A 14,692-nucleotide genomic window follows, 5' to 3' on the forward strand; every position below is an offset into this window, starting at 1 on the left:
TCTGTTGTTGCCACTATTTAGGCACCAATGAAGTGATCGGGCCAAAGACTTATTGGGGCCATACAAATTATGGGGAGAGGTGCTGGTTTTTCAATTGCTGAAAATTTCCTTTAGTTTACAGTTTACCCTCACAGTTTACCCTCACAAGGACTCCGTGTGTGCTGGAGCCTATCCCAGCTATCTTCGGGTGTGTCTGTGGGGGGGTTGCCAAGGTACACTGAATTGGTTACCAGCCAATTGCAGGGCATTTATTAGCAAACAAGCATAACACCATACATTGCACTAACAGTTAGATTAAAATCAACCAGAACTTGCTTCTATTTGCACATTTAACTGAACTTTTTTACACTCCCACCTATCATGAGTTAGGAAACAAGAGTTCAGTTTTTCACGAGTGATTTCGCCATTTTACATCAATATTTATACAACAACATAAACAATGTGCACAAACTCCAACTGGATGATTAAAGGAAGACTTTGTCCAAAATTCATATGTACAACAAACCCTCCAATCTGAAGTAATATTATTATTACATATATTTTGGACAGCAGCATGGTGGATCAGATGGTCAAGCGTTGGCCTCACACTTCTGAGTACCCGGGTTCGATCCCGGCCCCGCCTGTGTGGAGTTTGGATGTTCTCCCCGTGCCTGTGTGGGTTTTCTCCGGGAACTCCGGTTTCCTCCCACATCCAAAAAACATGCAATTGTGGTGTTTACATAATTTACCAGCAGGACCTCGAGTTGTGGTCCGCACGGACTGTTTTTGTTGTTGCTCTTCCGGAGTGGGTGTTCACAGAGTTCCCGCCGTTATGCGAGTAGTGTTTTGATGTCTGCCAATAAAACAAGTTTTGTTCCTGTGTCCGACACTCCGCCTCCGACTCCTTTTCTCCGGCGCTACACTGGTGACCCCGACGTCAGTCCCGGCGTTTTCGAGACTGAACCGAACATGGCAACCGCCATCCTCAGATTGCCGGAGTTTTGGGAGACGTCCGCGGCAGCGTGGTTCGCGCAGACGGAGGCTCAGTTCGCCCTCCCCGGGATCTCGGATGATTCCACGCGTTATTACCTCGTTGTCTCAGCCCTCGGGAGCTCAACGGCGGGCAGAACAGTGAACTTCATCACCTCTCCCCTGGCCTGAGATAAGTATGGGGGGATCAAGGCTCACCTTCTCAAGGTTTTTGAACTTTCACGGCCGGAACGTGCCCGACGTCTGTTGGCTATTAATGGACTGGGGGACAGCAAACCTTACGAACTCATGGAAATGATGCTAAACCTGCTGGGCACGGAAGAGGCCAATTTCATTTTCATGGAACTGTTTCTCAGGCACATGCCACCGCATGTTCAGACGGCGCTCGCTAACAGTACTGTCACTGAGACCCGGGCCCTGGCCAAAGAGGCCGACCGTTTGTTCCTGGCCACCCAGCGCTTCTCCCCTGAGAGGCTGGCTGCGGGCGCAGGGGGTGGCATCCAGCAGTGGCCCCATTGCCACCGACGGCCGTGCTGGCACAGGCTTGTGCTACTTCCACCCCCGTTTCGGTGCGAAAGCGAAGAGGTGCCGCGCCCCTTGCAACTACGACGCGTCAGGAAATGCCAAAGCCCGTGCTCCGCGGCAGCCGTGAGTGTGGGCGCGAAGAGCCAGCTGCTGTTCGTCAAGGACACCCTTTCCGGGCGCAAATTCCTTTGCGACACCAGCGCCCAAAGGAGCGTCCTGACGGCCACTGCGGAGGACACCGCTGGCGGGACTCATGGGCCACCCCTACTGTCCGCTAATGGCTCCCCTATCCACTCTTATGGCATAAGGACTGTGGACTTGTGTTTCGGGAGTCAGCACTTCACATGGGACTGTGTCACTGCCGATGTCTCGTTCCCTCTTCTCGGCGCTGATTTTTATTTTGTCCCTTCTGGTGGCTGGACTGACTTTTTCCACAGTTGCCTGCGTCCGCAATGAGGCAACTTATGGCGGTCTCTCCAGTTCGCTCTCAGACGGCACCAAGTACCAGCTCCTCCTTGGTGAGTTCCTTGGCTTGACACGGTCCACTTTCTCCTCTGCCACGACTAAACATGGGGTCGAGCACCACATTGAGACCAAGGGCCCCCCGATTCACGCAAGGGCCCGACGGCTTGACCCCGAGAAGCAGTCGCTAAGTCCGAGTTTGCCAACATGGAACGCATGGGCCTCGCCGCTACACATCGTCTCTAAACCGAGTGGTGGGTGGCGACCGTGTGGTGACTACCACCGCCTTAACGACGCCACTACGCCCGACCGCTACCCTGTTCCACATTTTCAGGACTTCTCGGCGCACCTGGCGGGCAAAATCCTGTACTCCAAGGTCGACCTGGTGCGCGGGTATCACTAGGTTCCCGTGCACCCCTCAGACGTTCCCAAGACGGCTGTAATCACACCGTTTGGACTGTTCGAGTTTCTGAGGATGCCATTTGGTCTTAAAAATGTGGCACAATCTTTCGTTTAATGGATTCTGTGCTCAGCGACTTGCCATTTGTGTTAGACTATTTGGATGACATCCTCGTCGCCAGCTCCTCGGAGGACGAACATCTGATGCACCTCCGTGACCTCTTCGCAAGACTCGAGCAGCATGGCCTGATCATCAACCCGGCGAAGTGCATTTTCGGGGTGCTCTCTATCCAGTTCCTCGGGCACCTCATCGACAAGAACGGCGCCATCCCCCTTCCGGCAAAGGTGGAAGCCGTCTCCGCTTTTCCCTCGCTCGGCTCGGGGGCTCCGGGAGTTCCTGGGGATGGTTATTTCTACCACCGGTTCATCCGCCGGGCAGCCCACATCATGCGCCCGCTCTATGAGGCTCTTAAAGACAAGGCCCCCAACCGGGACGTTGAATGTACGGCCGAGAGGATGGAAGCCTTCGAGTCCGCGCTGAGTCGTGCCGCTATGGTGGCCCACCCGACCCACGGGGCCCCTGTCGTTCTCACTATCGATGCATCGGACTACGCTGTTGGAGCCGTATTCGAACAGTGGGTCGGCGGCGCCTGGCAAGCGCTTGCCTTTTTCAGCCGTCAGCTGGTCCCCAGGGAGCGCAAATAAGGCACGTTCGATAGGGAGCTCCTCGGCCTCTGGCTGGCGATCCGCCACTTCCGCTCCCTATTGGAAGGCCGTAAGTTCACGGCATATGTGGACCATAAACCCCTCACTTTCGCCATGTCCAAGGTGGCCGAGCCATGGTACGCCCGCCAGCAATGCCAACTGTCGTTCATGTCGGAGTACACTACGGACATCCAACACATCGCTGGCAAATCCAATGTGGTCGCGGACTGCCTCTCCAGGGCGATCGTCGGCACTGTGCATCTGGGTCTCGACTACTCCCGCATGAGCGCAGACCAGGCCTCGGACCACGGGGTGCAGGCCCTCAAGACTTCTGACACGGGTTTGCCCCTGGAGGAAGTCGCGGTTGGTGACTCGGGCGTCAGGTTGCTGTGCGACCTCTCGGCTGACCAGCCTCGGCCGCTGGTCCCTGCAAACTGGCTGTTTTCGGGGCGGTCCACAACCTCTCCCACCCCGGAAGGAAACTGTCTGTGAGGCAGGTGGTCCAGAAGTTCGTGTGGTGCGGTCTTAAGAAAGATGTGCAGGCCTGGATCGACTCGTGCGTGGCCACACAAAAGCCCCCTTGGAGCCCTTCGCTCTCCCCGAGAGGAGGTTCGACCACGTCAACGTCGACTTGGTGGGTCGGCTTCCTCCCTCGCACTGTTTCACCTACTTGCTCACCATGGTGGACAGTACAACCCGCTGGCCCGAAGCCATTCCCCTCTCCTCGAAAACGTCGTCAGACGTGGCCCAGGCGTTCATCGCCACGTGGTTTGTGCGGTTCGGGACCCCGTGCGACCTTTCCTCCAACCGTGGCCCTCAGTTTACCTCTGAACTCTGGAACGCAGTCGCTGAGAGTTTGGGGGTCAAGCTGCACCGCACTACTGCCTATTACCCCCAGGCGAACGGTCTCTGTGAGCGGTTCCACTGCTCCATGAAAGCAGCCCTAAGTGCCGGCTTGACGGACGGCAACTGGTTGAATAAGCTCCCGTGGGTCATGCTCGGCTTCAGGTGCGCCTCCAAGGAGGACCTGTTGTGCTCATCTGCCGTGCTCATCTACGGCCAGCCACTGGGGGTCCCTGGCGAATTCATCCCGGACACCACAGCGCCCTGGTGTGCAGCCAGGCAACGGTCCTAACTGCTGGAGGCCGCAAAAGGGTTCGCGCCGGTTCCCATGCCGCAACATGGCACCCCAGGTCCCCGGCTGCCCCGTCACCTGCGCACTGCAGATTTTGTGTTTGTTCGTCATGACGCCCACCGTGGACCTCTGCGCCCCCCATACGACGGGCCGTTCAGGGTCCTGGAGCACGGGGATAAGAGCCTGCTCGTGGACATTGGCGGCAGACCCGAGACTGTTTCCATGGACAGGGTCAAACCTGGACATTGCCCAGGCTGTCACGGCTCATCGGAACGGGAGTAGGACCCAAATGCAAGGCTCGGAAGATGCAAGGTAGTTCGGGGAGAAACGTTTATTATTCAATGGTCGCGGATCGGGCAGGCAGTCAGGTGCAGCAGCGGTAGTTGGGACGTCGGGCGAAGAGAGCAAGTGAGCGGGCAGACAGGAGTCGGTACCCGGGAGATCGATCAAGGCAGGCAGAAGTCTCAAAGGAGTCAGGCTTACGGGGTAGGTCGGAGAACAGGCGAAGGTCGGTACACACGGGTTGACGATCAGGGATATGGAAGTCCTTGAAAGGGGCATGAAGCTCAACGATCTGGCCCGGACTAGTCGTCATCGGGGTCATATAAATACACAGGATAATCAGCCCGCATGAGGCGCAGGTGTGCGCCTCCCAATCAGCGCAACCGCGCGGACACCCGCACAGCCCGGGCTGGACCGGCAGGATCATGACAGTACCCCCCCCCCTTCAAAGGCACGGCTCCCAGATGTGCCTAAACGAAAGAAACAGACAATAATTAACACAGGCAGGGGTGGGGGGAAGGGAGGTCCGGAGGAGGGCACCCCCCCCCCACCCCCGAGCCCCAGTCTGGTGGTCATCCAGGCCACCAAACGCAAGACGTCCGGGTGGACAGGTCAGGGGGACGACCCGGACGCCAAGCACCAGGGTCCCCACGGGGCGTTTCGGGCACACAACCTCTGTGAGGAACCAAATGGCGAAGTAGGAACCAGACCGAGGCAGGCAACTGCTCCGGACGAGAACCTCCCATGCCGTGGTTGCAAGACGACCAGGGAATGGTCGCCACCGAGGGTTGGTCAGGAGGCAGCCGTGGATTGGTCACCAATGAGGCCAGGTCATGAAGCGGCTGGGAGCCCTCAAGAGCGAAGAGGATGATGGAGAGAAGGACCATAGCCATGACCGCCACCATCACAGCCATCCCGAAGTCTCTCCAGCTCCGGGGTGGCTCCACAGAACTCCCCAGCTCCTGTCACCGTTGAGACAAGGGCGTGGGACGGCCGCGGACCGGTTGCTGCTGGTACTCCTGGACAGGAACGTGAGGCGGCTGGGGAACCGTCGCCACCCCCTGGAGAGGAACGTGAGAAGGCGGCAGCGACATCGCGACCTCCTCCTGGACGGGAACGTGAGAAGGCCGGTCACCACTGATACTCCAGGGCACGGACAAGAAGCGGCTGCGGAGACGTTGCCACCTCCTGGACAGCAATGTGAGGTGGCATTGGATCGGTCCCCACTGCCACGTGAGCTTGCAGTGCATTCGTTGAAACAGCAACGTGGGCATGGCGCAGTGGCGGATCCGTTTCCAGGGTGACGTGAACGAGAGTCGGCAGAGAGTCAGTGGAAACTGACACGTGGGCGTGTCTCGGGAGCGTGTCAATTCCAACTGCCACGTGAACCTGCATCAGCAGTGAGTCCGTCGCAGTTGCGACGTCAGCGTAGCCTGGCTGGTTCGCCAATCCTCGTCGGACCTGGGCCGTGAGAGCCGCCAATTCGGCGCTCTGCCGCTCTATCTGCGCCCGCATTTCGCACCAGAACACCTCGTGATTTGGCGGCTCCTCCTCCCTCTGGGCTGGAAGTTTCGCCACCAACTGCGGGTCTGCCGGTTTCGCCGTTGCCGGCGAGGAGTGGGAGGATGGTGTCTTAGTCGCCGCGCAGCGGGAGGCACAAGGGAGCACCCGGCCCGGGCGTCTCCTCTGGCCGCTACGCGGAGGTCCCAGGTAGATGGCCAAGCGGGTTGCAAAAACATGTAATTGTGGTGTTTACATAATTCACCCGCGGGACCTCGAGTTGGGGTGCGGGGTCCCGCACGGACTGTTTTTGTTGTTGCTCTTCCGGAGCAGGAGTTCACAGAGTTCTCGCCGTTATGCGAGTATTGTTTTGATGTCTGCTAATAAAACAAGTTTTGTTCCTGTATCCGACATTCCGCCTCCAACTCCTTTTCTCTGGCGCTACACAATATTAATTGGACATTCAAAATTGCTCCTAGATCTAATTGCGAGTGTGACTGTATGTCTCTATGTGCCTTGCGATTGGCTGGCAACCAGTTCAGGGTGTACCCCGCCTCCTGCCCATTGACAGCTGGGATAAGCTCCAGCACGCCCCACAACCCTTATGAGGATAAGCAGCAAAGAAAATGGATGGAAAAATTGAAAATAAACAACATTTTTTAAATCCAAGCAAAATCTGGATATGTGCCAGCTTTCCCCGCCCCGTGACACCGATGGTGCTTAACATCTGTCTGCCCCAGAATATCTCACAGAACATTACATCAAAGGAACGACCAGAAAAGGACCTTGTTGTGCAAAAACATTTGTCATGGTTCACTGACAACAATCAGTAAATAATGGAACTGGCTTTTTTTTTTTTTTTCTTTCTTGTAACACAATGATGTGGTTGTGCCATCTAGGTATTGTTCCAACACAGACTTGATTTCGCTTTTTTTTCCCATTCATGTACGATCTCAAAATTTGAAATAAAAATTTAGTCCAAATAATGTGTAAAATTATTTATGAATTTGTAATGTGGTTGAAGAAGTGTTGAATGTTGGCCTCTAATATGAATGTCATTATGTTGTCTGTGTACTTGTTTTGCACCAAACCAGCAAAGTCCGGTCGTCATGTATGTGTTACAAAACCAATATTGTTTGGACATGTATCGCATTTATGCAAAAGTTGATTCATTCAAAATAAACCTCAGTCAGGAGTGTATGAGTGTACAAATAGATGTAACAGGGTTTTAGTCTTCATGTCATTATCAATATATGGCTTCATGATGTCCTTCGTAAACACCATCTTCTTCAGGGAACCTTTTTTGAATGCTACTCACCACACAAGATAGAATATACACTGTATATTCTCTACATCTAAACCAACTCCTCAGAAAAGCATCACACATTGGAACATCATAAACATCAAACGTCATTAGCTTTAGCTTCTTAGCCGGTAGCTGAAACGTCATTACCTTTAGCTTCTTAGCCGTTACCTGTAGCGTGTTGATAGTTCGTCTTTGTCCGTATTTCCTCCTAGTCCGTCTTTCCTCCTTGTTCCTCTTTTCTTTTGACACCGTGCACGATTTCGTTTACTCCTCGTCACCAATGTAACGTTCGTGTTCTAAGGAATTCAGACTGACAGCTGTGTTGGATGTTAGCTGCTGCTCCATGACCACTCTCTCGCGAATGCTCCTCATATGCATCAAACACATCGAAACATCATACACATCAAAATCGCTAAACAGTAGCGATTGCTTGACGAGCAACCCACGGCTGCCTGGAATGAGTTGTGAAATCGCCAAACTGGTCAATCAACATCGAGAAGCCAAGTGGCTTGACACCGTGTCTAGGTGAGACCTAAAAAACAGCGCCAAGCGCCTATGGCAAGTCATTAAAAGCGTCAGCAGCGGCTCCAAGCCACCCGAAAACAAGGCGATATTCTTCCACAGCTCAGCGTGCCATGATAACACCAAGTGTGCCGACAAACTAGTCAAACAGTTCATCGAGCGGCCTACTCATCCCAGCTGATTACAACGCAAAGTCGAACGTCTTGCACGGAATCTCCCATGCATCCACCATCGTTCACACCAGAATAGATCGGCACCACCATACGGAACCTTAAGGCCTCCAAAGTGTTCAGCCCTGACCAAATATCAAACATGGACCTCAAACACCTAGGGCCAATTGCATGCGCTTACCTTGCCGGCATGTACAATCTATCAATTCGCTCAGCTGTGATCCCAGCCATTTGGAAAAAAAGGCGAATAGTGGCTCTACCAAAATCTGCCATCAAATAACGTCAACTATCATCAACGCCTTCAACTGCAAGAAACCATGCAAAAGAACAGTGCTGGTGGCCCTGGACATATCCAAGGCCCATCACCAACGACTTTCTCGGCACCACACAACCAAACCATATCGAGTGGTGGTTGTCTTTCATGGAATTCAGAAACTGTCGCTCACGCTCATGCTCCCGGCGGATGCAAATGGGCGTGCCTCAGGGTGGTGTTCTATCCCCTTGCCTGTTCAATCTATATATGTAAAAAAATCCCCATGCTGCCCGCCGATGTCACTCTCACGTCGTATGCTGGCGACATCTCAATCTACGCGTCCGACAGCAACATCAATGCCGCCTGTGAGCGTGTGAACAACTACCTCAACACCATACATCAATTCCTGGTCGAACGTGGAATCCCTCTGTCCGTCGAAAAAAGTGCAGCCACGCTGTTCACCACTTTCAAGGGCGAATTTCGAACGGACCTACCAATTAAAATCAATAACTTGCCGATCCCAACTGTCAAACGCCCGAAAATCCTGGGCATTTTACTGGACACCATGCTCACCTTCGTTCCTCACGCTAAGTACACAGCCAAACGTGTCAACCAACAACCCAACATACTCAAAGCCATCTCAGGCTCAAACTGGGGCCCGAGTGCCGTGACGTACAAAGCCATCAGAAGGTCTGTCCTCAACTACAGACCTCCAGTGTGGTCTCCCTCGCTCAAGTCATCGCACTGGAAGAAGCACCAGACTCACCAGAACGCCGCCCTCAGAGTCATCACTGGCTGCCTGGCCACGGCTAATGAGGACCACCTGCATCATGAGATCAAAATCCTACCAGTGAAGCAACACAACAAACTACTCGCCCAGCAGTATCTACTAGGCTACCTGCGCACCAATGCCATCAGGTGTCAAACAAACCACCTCAACCATGCTTACTTCGCCATGACGTCCATAAATACCATCAAGACATCGACAAAGACATCCCCACCAACACGGTGTTGGACAAACAAGCCTACCGAGACAGGCTATGTAGGCTCCATTGAACGGCGGTTGAAGACACGGTGGCCAACTACAAATGGGTAGTCATCCTTGGTGGCTAGCCTACCCCTGAGGTGGACAAAACCGAAAATGATCTTCCGCGGGCCACAAGATTCAAACTATCGAAACTCCGCTCCGGACAAAGCCACATGCTCAATGGCTATATGGCCCCTGTTGACAATACTATCGTCAACCTCTGCCCGAAATGACACGCAGCACATCTTCAATGCCGCAGCGGCTCCCACTACCCTGACCGTAATGGACCTGTGGAAATGCCTGAAGGAAGTGGCTGCCTTCCTGGAACTAGAAGTCAACTGAATAATGGGATTGCCTGGCTACAACAACAACAACAAAAACATACACATCAAACGCCACGTCATGATAGTTACAATCATTAAATTGTTTTTCAAAACGAGCCTGTCTGGAAAATCTCCGCAGTCCATATATTGGGACTATTGTTATTGTTCGTCATCAGTGCCACGCCCCCTCTCTAACATGTCAAGTTCTGCTTGTGTGTATTCTGGCTCAAACACATCGGCTTGAACATTGAACATTATGTTATTTTTGTTTTGTTCGTTTGTAATTATTTTTCACAAAATGCCAGATAGTGGACGTTCTCTGTTCGGTAAAACATCCACGAGCAATGGGGGGTCAGAACAGCAAGCACCGCAGGCGTGGCAAACGCTGATTGCCTGTCAGTTTTCCAGCCGGAGTCATTGGAATGTCTGAGCAAGACAGGAGTTTCGATAATAGTTTTCCAATTTAGAGATGTTTCTAGGTGAAATAGGTGGATATTATTGGCATTAAAAGAAACACAGAACCCTCATCTACTAACTTTTAATGTGTGCTCCCATTGCTATTATTTTCGACAAAGTCCTCCTTTAAACAGCACCATTCATTGAAGTAGAAATTGACTGTACGTAAAGGTTTTAGGAGCTCTCTAATAGTAGCACAACCTTTTGAACTGGGCACTTTATTACAACAACCTTGTTGGCACATCTACCCTCACTGCTCGGACTACAATCTGTCATGGTCCTGCCGGTCCAGCCTGGGCTGTGCGGGTTCCCGTACAGTCACACTGATTAGGAGGCGCACGCCTGTGCATCATGCTGGCTGATTGACTCCGGTAGATATAGGACCCAGGGGACGACTGGGTTTCACCAGATCGTTGCAACTCATGCCCCGTTCCTGCGCTCCCGTATCTCTGATCGTGAACTTGTGTACCGACCTCTGCCTGGTCTCCGACCGACCCCGTAAGCCTGACTCCTTTGGCACTGCTTCATCATAAGTAGATGGTTTGGAGTCAATGGTTCTAGACTTTTTGGGTAATTTAGGTTCTCAACAGTCAGTAGGTGACTGCTTACTATTGCTATTGCCTCAAAAATGAATTTTCTCAAAGACAAATCTTCTAACCTTCCCAATGAGAGGCAAGTGGTGTGAGTGAGAATGCTCCTGACTGTATGAATTTGTCATTCCCATAACAAAAACCAGGGAAACATAATTGGTACTTTTAGACCAAAAGCACATAGTAATGTGGTGAGAGGATGAAAACTCCACTGCAAGCATATCTTATATCTCAGCCTCTTTAAATTCAGACAATAATAAATTTATGAAGGAAAAAAAAAGAGTACATTTAAATTGTTGGAGAAATCCACAGAGAGCATAGAGTCAGAAAGTGAGAATAAAGGAAATGTTCAATTATGGAACTGCTTCCCAAAGACAATTCATGTTAAAAGTGCAACATATCTTGTCCATGGGCTTGTGCAGAAAATCAAATAATCGATTGTCTAGCTAAAATGGTCCACACCTCATAATCACTGAAGTTGCCTAAGGTGAGGTAAGCTTTTGGTTGACAAGACATGGGACCTAAGCAAGAAGGAGCAGATATCTTTTGTAATCATATACATTACATTGGATAAATATGTGAAAGCTTTCACACATTTGAGTCAGCACAAAACCTGAATGGTGCATCACTTTCACAGAAAATATTACAGATCTTGCAGAAGCATGGTCTTGACTACAGAAAACCTTGTAGGGATAGCAAAGACGGAGTCTCAGTCATGAGTGGAAAAAATGCGGACATGTAAGCACACATGAAACCAGAGGCTTTAATAATTTGTAATGTGCTCTGCGATGTGCATTTTTTTCCACTCTCATCATAGTTGAAGTGTGAAATGAAGCTAACTCTTTGTTTCTCTTTTGCAGAAACAGTATGTCTTTGGTTGAGGGTCATATGTGCACCAAAGATAGCTTGAGGTATAGAGGGTGACTTTTCAGGGAGGCCCAAGGCTGAGACATGTTGGGTATGTCAGTACAATATATGCAAGTCAGAGCCAGACAGACCGCCAGCTATCATGTTTACTGAAAGAAATAGAAGACGAAACAGGCAGACCTATTGGGGGTTAATCCATCCATCCATCCATCCATCCATCTATTTTCCAAGCCACTCATCCTCACAAGGGTCATGGCAGCTGTCAACCGGCAGGAGGCAGGGTACACCCTGAACTGTTTGCCAGCCAATCGCAGGGACATACAGATCAACAACCATTCACACTCACAATCACACCTAGGGGCAATTTAGAGTGTCCAATTAATGTTGCATGTTTTTGGGATGTGGGAGGAAACTGGAGTGCCTGGAGAAAACCCACGCAGGCACGGGGAGAACATGCTAACTCCACACAGGCAGGGCCGGGATCAAACCCGGGTCCTCAGAACTGTGAGCCCAACGGCTTGCAACCTGATCCACTGTGCCGCCCTTGTAACATTTAGTAGTGTTTTTGGTGAGACTAAATATCTGTTATATCTGTATTTGAGCAGAGCTGTGACACTTCTTTACTCATTCAAGCGTTACAAAGATGGCTCTACCTTTAATGACTTCTGGGCTAATACTTCAACTCTTACACACCAATACATCATCAGGGTTACATCTCCAGGCCATCAGGTCAGACCAAGCTCTAGACTAGGATTACATGCGCACTCCCAATATTTCAAGGACAAGTCAGAACAAGAAAGAAGTCATTTTGGACAGATTCATTCATTCCACTTATTGATGTGCTTCTCTTTGAGGTGAATAGACGATTTAAAGAAAATTGGCAAAGTGAAAGATATACAGGCCTTGAATCCTTGCAGTCCCACATTTTGTGAGAATGATATACTGCACAGGCGTCGAACTCATTGATTTCTATGATTCTTAATGAATTCTGTCCCAAAATGTAAAATTGTGTCTGATTGAGTCAACCTGAAACATTGAATAAACAATAGACAAGGAAGGAAGACAAGAGTCCCAAGATTCTTTTACCCATGAGGAGAACAGACAGAGATGTGCACAGTTACAATCTCCTACCACTCTGAAGCACACTCTGCCAAGTTTTACCATTTTACTTCCCAAGAGTGGTCCCTTGTTAACCAGTTTTTTTAAAGGGAGGGGGAGCACACAGAAAGCAGCATAGATGCCTCTCTCTTCGGCGTCGAGATTCCCAACAGCCGACCAAAAAATACCTCAGCTGCTCTCTTCTGATAAGATAAGGGCACAGTTCTTCTCTCACAGCTGTTGCAACATGGGGTCACGCTCCTTCTTGTGCTATGTCCTCTTCACAGACAACTTACATTGTCTACTACTAACATAATTCAAACAAGGTTATACTACTGAATAAATGCTTTAAATACTATAAGAGTAAATATGGGCTCATTTAGCAACATTTATTCTAACAATATCATAAAAGATAACTCTGATATATTGCAATGATTTTTGTGTGACCAAACATGAACAATAGTTGAAAAACTAATTACCCTTAATTTCTGATTCTAAAACTAGTTCATAAATGCCATGTGGAAATATTGTGTAATTAAAGATTTTTATGGTATCAGAGTCATAACTGCCCTCTGAGGGAAATTGTAACTACAATGGGGACTGCGATAAAAATGAGTTTCACATCCCTGTCATAGGGTTTCACTGTGCCTCACAGTATACCGGCAGCATTCAAGATAGTGAGAGTCCCCAGCTTGAGAAAATCCATGCTGGCAGACAAACATGGTCAGTAAACACCAAAGACTAATCTTTATGCTCAAAGATCAAAGTTTGTCTGTTTTCAAAGAACTGCCCTCCTGCACATCCCCGAACACTCCCGCATGGCCCTGCAGTTCTGGAACGCCATCTTACGTTACTGCACAAGTTCAATATTTCAACATAGTCTGTAAATACCAAACGAATCAGACAAATCCTTTGATCTGTTTTCTGAGCCGCTTATCTTGACAAATATTGTGGGAGTGCAGGAGCCTATCTCAGCTAACACTGGGCGAAAGGCAGACTACCACCTGAACCGGTCGCCAGTCAGTTACAGGGCACATATTGACACCATCACTGAGTGGGAATCGATGTTGCGCTGCCCAGACCAAAGTCAGACGTATGTACCACTACACCCTCAGTGACCGACAATCAGACATATAGTGACAGGTTATTTTTACCATTACATGTGACCAAGGGGACATACAAATATGCATAAATGTATTATAAGTTCATTCATACATTCATCTCTGGGACACAGAGCCTGTCTCCTTCCTGAGCTCTGTGATGGCCAGATATTTCCATGTTTATACCAGGGTATTATGTTTGAACAGATAAACATAGCGCCTTCAATCATCTGGAAATTGCACCCAAGGATTAGCCAGACTTGTGGAGCGCCACGATTATTTTTCCTGATGTCCTGGCCGATTAGATTTTCCCATGAAAATAAAGTTTTCGCAGTGTATGCAAACCTCTGGTTTCAACTGTATATACTGTAGATGTTGCCTAATATTCGAATCACAAGTCCTTCCAAAGATGAGACAACATTTTTAACCAAAATACCATTTTATGATTTATCAGTCCAATTCAGAAAGCTAACGTTTCCAATAATTTGTTTTCCAATGAGTATCAACAAGTCACAAGGTCCATCTCTGAAAGTTGCTTGATTGGATTTGCGTTCTCCATGTTTTTCGTCATGGTCAGTTTTAGTCTCTTCGTTGCTCAAGGGTTGGGAGATCTAATTTGTGTTTATTGGCAGAGAATAAGATGACAAAAAAAACAAGTTCATCATGAAGCATTCCAATAAAACAAACCGTCTGCTGTGTACAGCACTGCATGTGAAGTATTGGGCTTTCTGGAGGAACTAAACTGGAGTGAGAATACGTTAAGAAATAACTCATGGTCTTTTGGGAGCCATATAAGGTCTTCCATATTATGTTTAAACTGTGCAAAACGAAACCAAAAAAAAAAAAGAGACTGAAGGATGGAGGCTGGAGCCATTAAGATGGAAAAAGGCACATTTGGTGATTGATTTGAATATGAAAAAGAAAAGAGACCATGATGAGAGCCCAGCATGGAGAGATGTTTCAATTTTGAAATTATCTCCAACATTCTGGGAGTAGTATTTTG

The sequence above is a fragment of the Syngnathoides biaculeatus genome, chromosome 8 (genome assembly GCF_019802595.1).
Source record: "Syngnathoides biaculeatus isolate LvHL_M chromosome 8, ASM1980259v1, whole genome shotgun sequence".
Classification (NCBI taxonomy): domain Eukaryota; kingdom Metazoa; phylum Chordata; class Actinopteri; order Syngnathiformes; family Syngnathidae; genus Syngnathoides; species Syngnathoides biaculeatus.